This window comes from Lycium ferocissimum, chromosome 6, assembly GCF_029784015.1.
Source record: "Lycium ferocissimum isolate CSIRO_LF1 chromosome 6, AGI_CSIRO_Lferr_CH_V1, whole genome shotgun sequence".
Lineage (NCBI taxonomy): Eukaryota > Viridiplantae > Streptophyta > Magnoliopsida > Solanales > Solanaceae > Lycium > Lycium ferocissimum.
The window spans coordinates 47,169,804-47,179,996 of NC_081347.1; the positions used below are offsets into that span (position 1 = coordinate 47,169,804).

The following is a 10,193-nucleotide window of genomic DNA, read 5'->3' on the forward strand; positions in this document are numbered from 1 at the left end:
ATGCCATCGTATTATGCAGGAACCAAAAAGGAAAACGAACGCTGTGAAGGACTAGCTCAACCATACAAATCAAGATCACAGAAAAGGAAAATATATTCCAAGATATCAATCAGAGAAAAGGTATACGTGAGTCAAGATCTAATCTAGCCAATCAAGAAGACGTATATGGAAGGAAGTAAAATCAGCAGGACAATTCCATACAAGATTTGATGGTTACCAAAGGAAGATTTATCTCGGTCAGAAAGGAAAGAAGACAAGAAAGAGTTCATGAAAAATCACATCATTATCACAAAGGAAAGAAGGCCAGTAGGGCAGATTTATATCTCAGATATGAAGGAAAGAAGACCAGCAATATTTCAAGGAAAATCATATAATTGCTACAGAGGAAAGAAGACAAAAAAAAAATTATCCGAAGATCAATCAGAAAATCACTCGAATCCCTGATTGAGGATAAATACCCTTGGGTTACCTTAGAGCGAGCCAAATCAGAATCAATCCTAGGAAAGATTGATTCATTTGCCAAAATCTCCAGATGAGAAGCCAGCTATAAAGAGAGACATCACAAGCCAAATATGATCACAACTTCACTTGAGCAAAAATATCTATTCATTCTTCATCTTGTAAAAACCACTATAGCTTGTAAAAGTCTATGAGTGTTAGAAAAAGTAAAGAGAGAATAGATAGCTATACAGGTAGAGGCTGTCACTAGGGGACAATTGGAAAACTATCCAAAACAGGAACTACAGTTCAAAATAAACCACTGATGTAATCAAGTTACCACCAAGGCTCTAAGGAAACCTTTGTAACCCAAGGGGACTAGATTAGGCACCACGCCAGTGATCCAAACCAGTATAAAAATCTCTATGTGTCATTACTTTCTGTTCTCTACTGTTTACTATTATTTGTTTGCTAACCAATGTTTGTCTTTGTAGGGAAGTCGACTAACTATTCAGACGGTCGACTAACTTAATTTAAAAGAACTACAATTCACCCTCCCACCCCCCCTCGGTGTTTCACATAGGAAAATTTGTGTCTTTCCTGGTGAAACTTTTCTTAAGAAGGATTCTTGTTCAGTTTTAAGACTAAGAAATTCAGGCTTCGTACACCCTTTTTCTACCTTATCATCATTATCTGAAGCAGATGGACATAATGGTGAAAAATTAGAAGATCAAGAAATTGAAGATTTTGGAATGGCACAGGCGTTTAATATATCTTCAAGTACAGCTTCAACAGTATCAATATGCATTGCATTGGCTGGACTTACATTCCCAATTTTTATGAAATCTTTGGGTCAAGGATTGGGTTGAAGTATAAAATTGTGTCGTATGCAATGCTGTTGTTTGGTTTCTACATGGCATGGAACATCAGAGCGAATGATGTTGCGAATGCCATGGGAACTTTTGTTGTTTCAGGGGCATTGAGTTTGCGTCAAGCAATGTTAACAGCAGCAGTTCTAGAGTTCTCAGGGGCACTATTAATGGGAACACATGTAACAGTAATATGCAGAAGGGAATTCTTGTCGCCAATGTTTTCCATGGAAAGGATATGTTACTCTTCGCCGGGCTGCTTTCTTCTCTCGCTACTACAGGAACATGGTTGCAGGTACATTTACATGCTACAACAACAACTGCCGCTTAATTCCAAGCAAGTTGAGGTCAGCTATATATACATGTATCTGTAACCATTCCATTAAATGCTAGTGGTTTAGAGGCTTGCGATAGTTCTCCTCGGTAGAGGCGGATCGTTTGTAGTAGTCATTACTCGAATGAAAAGTAGATCTTTTGTAGCAGTCACGACTCGAATTGAATTACTGGTCGTTAGGAGTCCACAAGTCACCGGATGACCCCGTAGTTTCACAACCTAAAAAACCCTCTAATGATGCAGATATTGCAAACCCTAACCGTTCTCTAGATGATTTACAGTCTGGTCACTTAGCTAGCACTCCTTATGGGTGTATTAGGTCCAAAAGATATTCTTTCTAATATCTTTTTCTTCCATCATACCCTCTGTTTTCTCTAGGTCTGCCTAGATTTGGAAAAGTAGGTTTGCCTCGTCCCTTTTTAACACATTTAATCACATGGTTTCACACCTATGTACTGGTGTATTTGGCAATCGATATAAGACATGACCAAACCATCTCAAGTTGCTTTTACATGCTAAGTTTGTTAGATTATCTACCATAAATGTAAGTACATGTGAATGTTATAAGTTCCATTAATGTAGTACATGATAGCATTAAGAATTCTTCTATGAGATAATAGATAATTAAGACCAAGGATTTTGCAAGTAAATATCCTAAAGTTGGTGAACTACTGTTTATAAATTTATCTCGAGTTCAATATTACAGATCAATTGATGATGTGCATAGGTTTTCAAAATACGTAGGAAACAACTTACTAGATGTGCTTTGGTAGTGGCATAAGTACTACTTAATGAGGCGATATTAATGAATGGTTTAACCGTCAGTTTATTCCATGATCATCAACTTAACAACACTCACAGCATATTAACAAAACAGTGATAAGCTAAAGAAGCCAAGGTGAGACTTATATAGTGCCTTGGCTACTTTACATGGTACTTTCCAGATTTGTCAATAAAATAGATCATAGTTGTCTTGGAGAGGCTATTGAAATGACAAAATTCTAGACTATAGCAAAAAGAAATAATTTGAAAGTATAAAAGGGAATTAACAGCATTTAATTGCCAAAAGGATTGCCCTCACTGCAGAAACCAAGTCTATATTTATCAGAGCAATATCACTCTTGCGGCAATTTAGTATTCATTCAAACAGATATCTACTACCATCACTCTGCATCTATCCAATCAGCCAATAGAATACACGAAATTCTATATCTTCCTGAATGCTTCTTGGTTTATATAGAGAAATTATCAAGAAGGTGGATATGGAAAACACCAATTTTGAAAATTTTCCCCAGGAAAAGTTGTTTGTGGTGCCATAATTAGTAAGTTGAAGCGTGCAATCAGGCTTGTTGAAGAATTATCTACGATTTTTCTCTATTTGAAAAACCTTATTGGAATTATTTTTCCAAAAGGGGAGGAGCAAATTGGAAGTGAAGTTGATTTAGCAATCTGTAATCAGTAGTGCTCTCTTTGGTAAATCATATGTTGGTCCTGCTCAGGTTGCATCATATTATGGTTTGCCAGTATCAACTACACATTGTATTGTAGGATCCACGGTTGGTTTTAGTCTTGTTTATGGGGGACCTGGTGTAGTCTTTTGGAGTTCACTGGCAAAAGTAACTTTCTCATGGGTGATCTCACCTTTGATGGGAGCAATAGCGTCCTTTCTTGTCTACAAATGCATCCGCAGGGTGCATTCCTAACAAACATGGACTTTGTTTAGTGCAAATAGCGCTTCCTAATTCTAGTTTTACTGTTTCTAGTTTGTTTATAGCGCTAGAAATCCAGGACAAGCTGCTGCTGTAGCTGCACCTATTGTTATTTTTGCTGGTGTTTCCGGAATCTCATTTACAGCCTTCCCTTTGAGCAAGACACTACCTCTAGTTGTCGGTCATGGTCTAGCTTCTGGTGCAGTTTGTGCTTTTGTATTCGATAGAATTATTCGAGGCCAACTACGACACCTCCTTAAGTCCCATTCAAAAGAATCAAAAGAGACAGAAGAATCCATCCACACTAAGAACATTGGATTTCTTTCAGATATTACAGGCCCTAAAGGAACATAATTGGAAATAGTATACAGTGTTTTTGGCTATATGCAAGTGTTATCAGCTTGTTTCATGTCATTTTGTCATGGTGGAAATGATATCTCCAATGCAATAGGCCCTTTGGCTGCAACATTATCCATTCTACAAAGGGGGCTCAGTTCAGCCGATATTGTTATTCCTAATGATGTTCTAGCTTGGGGAAGGTTTGGAATTCTAGCCGGGCTAGCAATGCGGGGATACAGAATGATTGCAACTATCGGAAAGAAGATAACACTTTCTACTGAAGTTTCACTTTGGAGGTAAAACACTTTCTACTGAAGTTGACTGCATTCATAGGATAATGGAGAAAATCTTTGATGACATAGGTAAACATATTGTTATCAGATAAATTTTTATTTAATTTGTATGCGGTAAAAACCGATACAAGTTGTACCCGGTAAGAACCGGGGTAAAGTTTAAGGCCGTGCGATATGAGATCGAGGGAAAGTAGGGTCATAACAACCGGTAGGAATGAAAACTGAGGAGTCGTGAGTACATTCAACTTTACGTCAAAACCGAGGGTATTTTGATGTGTACGGATAACCCAAGCCAGAAGAGAGCACATTCAAAATAGGTCCGGAGAATCTGTTATGCAACAAGCCACACGTCATTTGACCGTTCTGCCATTTGCACTGACAACTGTACGGGTGTCAGACTGTACGGACGTAGCCTTATCCATTTTAGGGTTTTTTTTAGAAAGGCTTTTTCTTACATTGTACTAGGACCCATATATTGTTAGCTATAAATAGAGGTCTACCCTTTCCTTTTTTAGGTTAGCTTTTCATTATTCTACACATTTGTAATAAAAAAGATGGCAGTGAAATCTTATTAAGTATTTTGGCTCGATGAAAGAGAGCAATTTTTAAACCAGATCAGTTCGCAGATCTCATAAATTTCACTTCCTAAGTTTCCTCTATTATTATTTATCAAATATATTACTATTTACTGGCTATTATCTTATACTATAAATAATCTAACCACATATCCTATCAACCACTTACAAATTTAATTGTTATCCATTTTTGGGGGTAAACAGTTTGGCACCCACCGTGGGGCCTAGGGTAATAGTGACGGTTTAATTTGCTACGTGCTCTTTCACTTATTCTTGGAAAGTTTGTGCTTCAAATTCTTTCGAGATGGCAAGCAGTTATCATTCCGAGCACATGAACAACAACGAGATAGTTGCTGAAAACGAAAATAATAGTGGGTCACTGAACCCGAATGGACCACCTCCTGACCCAGCCAACCCAAATGCTGTCAAATCGACCGAAGGCCTTAACCGCCAGAATACCGTCAACCAGGAGAATGCCGCCCTTCCGGCCACAGGTCCTTTGAATAGCAATAACTTAACTTCTTTGCCTCGGGCGCTAGCCCATAAAACATCGGATATACCGAATGAGATTAACTTACGTTTGATAGTTGAAATGTTGCAGGAACAAGCGATTGCTATAGCTCAGCTCCAGAGCAAAGACAACAAAGAAGCATCGGCGAAGCCAAACCGGCCTACCGAACCAAGGCGAGAGGAGGCCTATATAGTGGAAAGCGACGAATTCGGGCTGGTTCATCTACCGAGGTTCTGAAAATGCTCGAAACTTTAGCAAAGCGGGTCGATTTCATGAAGAAAAAAGTGGAAACATACAACTCTCGGGTGGATCAAATCCCTGGAGCACCTCCGATCTTGAAGGGACTAGATTCAAAGAGATACATCCAAAGGCCTTTCCCACCGAGTGCAGCCTCGAAACTGATCCTGAAGAGGTTCAAGATGCCGGATATTTTGAAGTATGATGGGACGACAGACCTGTAGGAGCACGTCACCTCCTACACTTTTGTCATAAAAGGCAACGATGGCAAGGAGGATGAAATAGAGTCGGTATTGCTGAAAAAGTTTGGTGAAACATTATCCAAAAGGGCATTGACTTGGTACGACCATCTGTCCGAGCATTCCATCACTTATTTCGAGATGATCGCAGATGCATTTATCAAAGCCCATGCCGGGGCCAAAAAGGTACAGGCAAGAAAGGCAGATGTTTTTAGAATCCCCCAAATAGATAATGAGCTGCTACAGAGTTCGTGAATAGGTTCCAAAGAGAATGGATGGAACTTTCTCCGGTCCCGAAAGAATGGGTGGCTCAAGCTTTCGCTAAGGGACTCAATCCCCGAAGCTCAACTGCCTCGTTTAAACTAAAGGAGAACTTATTTGAATACGAGTCAGTAACTTGGGCCGATGTCCATAACAAGTACGAATCAAAAATTTGGGTAGAGGATGATCAACTTGAACTACCCCCTAGTCTGATAGGTGGAAGTAAGAACTCTAAGAGATCGAAGAGGAATTATTAATCGGAGACAAGGCCATCGAGGGATAGGTATCGACCATATTCTTAACCGGAGAAATCCAACTTTAGGTTGGATAAGGGAAGAAATGGCCTTAGTCATCTCTCAAGTAGAGGGGATAAGTGAGCTGATCGTGGGTCAAACGACCGAGGGTTTCTATTTAGAGGGGATGCCGGTAGTTCAGCCAGCAATGGGGACATTCCAAGGTTATCAGAGTATAACTTCAACGTTAACACATCAGATCTTATCTCAGCTATTGGCCGTATCATAGATGCCAGGTGGCCGAGACCATTGAGATCCAATACGGCTCAACGAGATCCACGCGTGATATGTGAGTATCATGGGACTCATGGGCATAGAGCCGAAGACTGTCGCCCATTGAGGGAAGAGGTGGCTCGGTTGTTAAAAAACGACCACCTTTATGAATTCTTAAGTGAGCGAGCCAAAGGCCACTATAAAGGTAGGAAATATCACAAATAAGTCAAGCCCGTGGAGCCACAACACGTGATCAATATGATAATCAGAGGAACAGATACACTACGAGTTCCGATGATGAAAAGAACAAAGGCTTCAATTGTACGAGAGAAGCGGACCAGAGATTATGTGCCGGAGGGATCTATTTCCTTCAACGATGAGGATGCAGAAGGCATCATTCAACCACACAATGATGCGTTGGTAATTTCTATCTGTATTTTTAAATCTCAAGTTAAATGTATTTTGATTGACCCAGGTAGTTCAGCCAACATTATCCGATGGAAAGTAGTAGAACAACTGAAGTTGCTAGACCAAATTGTTCCAGTAGCTCGGGTACTCAGCGGATTCAATATGGCAAGCAAAACTACTAAGGGGGAAATCTCTTTGCCAGTCAACATCGACGGAACTATTCAGCAAACTGTGTTCTATGTCATCGAGGGAGAAATGAAATATAATGCATTACTCGACCGACCGTGGATTTATAGCATGAGGGCAGTACCATCGATATTATATTAGATGTTAAAATTTCCAACCCTGAACGGGATAAAGATGGTCCGTGGTGAACAGCCCTCAGCAAGAGAGATGCTCGCGATCGAGGATGCAGCCCTCGTCCCAAAGGAACTGGTCCGAAAAGTTGTTGAGTCGACCAAAGGCAAAGACGCCAAATAGCAACTAAAGAATGCAGGCTCGGATGAATAAAAAGGAGAGACAAGCCAAAGTCAAAGAAGATGATTTTGGTGTGCCCAGATCATTCGTATTATCGGATGATTCGGATGTAACCAAGTCTACCATAGAGGAGTTAGAATAGATTATCTTATTCGCGCACTTGCCGAATAGAAAGGTATACCTGGGCACAGGGTTAAACTCGGAGCTCTGGCGCAAGTTAATTAAATTTCTTCAAGCTAATACTGATTGTTTTGCATGGTCCCATTTAGACACGACATGTGTACCACCGGAGGTGACGACGCATAAGCTCAGCCTCGATAAAAAAGTCACTCCGGTCAAATAGAAAAGAAGATCGATGGCCGAATTAAATCATTCCTTCGTCAATGATGAGGTAACAAAGCTTTTAAAGATAGGTTCTATCCGGGAGGTTAAATACCCGGACTAGTTAGCTAATGGCGTAGTTGTGCCGAAGAAAGGTAACAAATTTAGAATGTGTGTAGTTTATAAACATCTAAACAAAGCATGCCCGAAGGATTCATTCCCTATGCCTCACATTGATTGAATGATCGATGCGATGACCGAGCATGAGATGTTAAGTTTTCTTGATGCCTACTCCAGATACAACCAGATTCGGATGGACCTTGTGGATCAAGAGAAAATTTCTTTTATAACCCAATATGGGACTTATTGCTTCAATGTAATGTCGTTCGGATTAAAAAATGTTGGAGCAACTTATCAACACCTAGTTAACTGAATGTTCAAAGAACCGATAGGTAAGAGAATGGAGGTTTACATTGATGACATGTTAGTCAAGTCCTTGGAAACAGAATACCATTTAAAACATTTGCAGGATACCTTCGATATACTTCACAAGTACAACATGAAGCTGAACCAGGAGAAGTGTGCCTTCAGAGTTAGATCTGGCAAGTTTTTGGGCTTCATGTTGTCAAACCATGGGATTGAAATCAACCCGGACAAAATCAAAGCCATTGAGGACATCGAAGTATTGAACAACATAAAGGCAGTACAAAGGTTGACTGGAAGGATAGCAGCTTTGAGTCGAGTCGATTCATTTCGAGGTCATCGGATAAATGTCACTTTTCTTTTCTTTGCTAAGGAAGAAGAGTTACTTCGTGTGGACACTAGAATGCCAAACGGCCTTAGAAGATTTGAAACAGTACTTTTCGAACCCACCCTTGTTGCACACACCAAAGGCGGACGAACAACTGTTCCTGAATCTAGCGGTGTCCGAGGTTACGGTAAGCGGGGTTTTGATTAGAGAAGAAAGAGGCATGCAATTCCCTAGTTATTATGTAAGTAGGACATTAGGAGATGCGGAGACCCATTATCCGCACTTCAAAAAGTTAGCTTTGGCCTTGGTAAGTGCTTCAAGAAAGCTAAAGCCTTATTTTCAATGCCACCCCATATATGTAGTAACTACTTACTCGTTAAAAAATATCATGCATAAGCCGGAACTGTCGGGTAGGTTGACTAAATGGGTCATAGAAATTAGCGGTTATGATAGTGAGTATAGGCCTAGAACGGCTATTAAATCTCAAATCTCAGCTGACTTCATAGCAGACTTTACCCCCGCAATGGTTCCCAAGGTGGAAAAGACCTCTTGTTAACTTCGGGAAACGTTTCAGGCATCTGGACCCTGTATACTGACGGAGCATCTAACCTAAAGAGGTCCAAATTGGGTATTGTTCTTAAGGCCCCCGCAGGCGTCGTTATTAGACAATCAATCAGAACTTTAAAATTGACTAACAATGAAGCCGAGTATGAGGCTATGATTGCAGGTTTGGAATGGGCTCGGAGTTTAGGAGCCGAAGTCATCAAAGCTAAGTGCGACTCCCTTCTGATCGTAAACCAAGTCAATGTTGTTTTCGAGGTCAAAGATGAACATTGCAAAAATACTTGGAAAAGCTCAAGTAATATTGCACTGATTTAAAGAATGGACTATGCAGCATGTACCGAGGGAGCAGAACAACAAAGCAGATGCATTGGCCGACTTAGGCTCATCGGTTGAAGCGGAGGAGTTCAATTCTGCACGGTCGTCCAATTTGATGAACTCGACAGTAGAAAATGGTCACGCCGAGATAAATGTTATGGGTCTGATATGGGATTAGCGCAACAAATACATTGATCACTTACGTGAAGGAAATCTCCCAACGGACCCAAAAGAATCGAGGTCTCTTCGAACCAAAGCAGTGAGATTCTGCTTAGTCAACGACCAATTGTATCGCCAGTCTTTCTACGGACCTTTGGCTAAGTGCTTGGGGCCCGGAGAAACTGATGATGTGATGAGGGAGGTTCACAAAGGAACTTGTGGTAACCATTCGGGTGCTAAAGCCTTGGTCCGAAAGATAATCAGAGCGGGATATTACTGAAACCGAATGGAGAAGGATGCAAAAATCTTTGTCCGTAAATGTGATATTACTCAACGTACTTATGTTTCAAATTTGATAAGTGCTTCTTCGAAGATACGGGGTGTAACACAAGGTGCTCCTCTTTGATTGAGGATGGGTAACATCTCACGTCATAACCCCAGTCAGATGTCTTCACGGCCTTCTCAATGGCGAATTCGTGGTTAAAATTATACTTCACGGGTATAATGTCTTTGGCTATTGGTTCGAAGGGAGTGGTTTGTGTTTTGTCACCGGGATTGGCAACAGGTAGCCGGAGAAGAAATCGGAGAAACATTCTAAGAGGTAGAGTCGGTGTCTGTTGCCATTTCTTGAGTTTCGATGATGAATATTTGAAGGTATGAAGATTTGGGATGAAGGTATGAAGATCTGGGTTGAAGATATGAAGATTTGAAGGCTAAAAATATGTAGATATAAAGGTTTGGAGATGAACAAATGAAGTTAAGGAAGATTTAAGAAGATTTTGCAAAAAATGGTGAAGGCTTTCGGACGCCGGGGGAATTCTCTTAATAATTTTTTTAAGAAACGGAATTTCAGAGCAAAGATTCCAAGGAGAAGCAAGAACTGAACA

At 40.4% G+C, this 10,193-nt stretch overlaps 1 pseudogene; it reads left to right on the forward strand.

Annotated features, from left to right (window-relative positions):
• On the forward strand, positions 1–5,529 carry LOC132061333 (inorganic phosphate transporter 2-1, chloroplastic-like; annotated as a pseudogene).
• The last annotated feature ends 4,664 nt before the right edge of the window (positions 5,530–10,193 follow it).